The sequence below is a fragment of the Arachis ipaensis genome, chromosome B05 (genome assembly GCF_000816755.2).
Source record: "Arachis ipaensis cultivar K30076 chromosome B05, Araip1.1, whole genome shotgun sequence".
NCBI lineage: Eukaryota > Viridiplantae > Streptophyta > Magnoliopsida > Fabales > Fabaceae > Arachis > Arachis ipaensis.
The window spans coordinates 145,764,113-145,765,944 of NC_029789.2; positions in this window are offsets into that span (position 1 = coordinate 145,764,113).

Consider the following 1,832-nt stretch of genomic DNA (forward strand, 5'->3'; position numbering starts at 1 on the left):
GAAATTATTTTTGATATTGGGGTGGAAATGGAGTTTTTTAGGATTATAGATGGATAAGGATGTTATTCTTAAATGTGAAACTTTTTTGTTTAAAATGTGGAAATCAGACTCTCCGATTTGTTTGGGAATAAAAATTGGACCCTCCGATTTTTGATTTTTTTTAAAAAAAATTAAAACAAACAAATTGGACCCTCCGATTTGATATTAACAAAATTTTAAAAACTAACTTACAAAATAATCGAACAGTCCGATTACTGAATCTCATATCAAAATAAAAATACATGTACCACCAACAGAATTGTATTACACACATTCATCTTTCGTAGTAAAATTTTTTAGCCGGAATTAGGTGGTACATAAATACTTTAGCTATATATCTTCTTGATCACAAGATTTGATTATGGGGTTATATTATTATTTTCTAATGCTAGATAGGCCCCTATGCTCCCCCTTGGTACTTTTATCTAGCATCATTGATAACATACCTATCCTAATTCAACACATACTTTATTTTTGTAGAAACTAGAAAAATAAAAGGTCAGCTCCTGCACTAATTGAATGAACACATATACTTATTTATTCTTTCTGTTTATCTACGGAAATTGAAAAAAGAATATATAACTCATGAGTTAAAATGCAAGAAAAAAAAAACATCAAATATAAATTCATATATATGTATTTTAATTTACCAAGCAGGGTGAAGCTGTTACTCATCATCATAATATAACGAGGAAATTAAAGAGGAGACCAAAATGATACCAAAAATGGACAAAGGAAGCAGCACTTGCTTGCAAATTAAGAAAAACCTAAAAGTAGAAATGAGGCAGAAAACTTGCCAAGGCCAACAAAAATAGATGAGAAGATAAAGCATAGAAAAAAATGATAGTTAAGAAAATAAATTTCCCAATTCTACTTATTGGATGTGGTACGAGTTGATACACTCTTTTATTATTCCACTTGGTATGTATGTCATCTATTCATTATTAGTTCATATATATTATATTTTTTGAAAATAACAAATATTATTGACATTTATGTAAAAATACGATTGTTATTAATTAATTGTGTATTTCAATTATTTTTAATTAATAAAATAAAAATATATATTTAATTGTTAAAAAAATACTAGTGTATTTATTATAAAAGATATAATTATAATATGTTTGATATTTTTTTATTGGTTGAAAAATACTTATGTTTTATATATGTAAAAAGGAGGATCCATTTGCATAAGTTAAAAAGAATTCGTATAAATAGTAAATATTATTAATTAATATATTTAACCAATAAAAATATAGATTTAAATTATTTTTAAGTGTTGCTGCTTTTTTTATAACTAAAAAAAATGAAATGAGTACATAATTAATGAGAACAGATTATATTAAAAGAAAAAAAAGGAATTAATGATGTGAGGAGAGATCCAAAAAAAATGTTATAATAATAAGGGAAGTCTGGTTTTAGAGCAGAGGCATGAATAATTTCGAAGAGTCTCCATCTCTGAAAGAAGGTCCAAAAAACAATCAAACACAACCAACACCATTTCCAAACCATCTTTGATCTTTCCCCAACACAAAAACACACACTCTCAGTTCTTCACTCCCTCACTCTGCGCGGGAACTTCTGTCTTTTTCTCTTTCTCTTTTCTATTATTCATTTCTTAAATTCCCAAACAACATAATCAGTTAAGCACACATATACATACAGCATTAAATGAACTATTTTATTAATAAAATTTCTAAACGTGTTTGTTAAAAATATAAAAAAAAATGATGCAATAAAATGAATTTTAATACATTTAGTAAAAAAAATTATTCTTATAATTTTAACAAGTT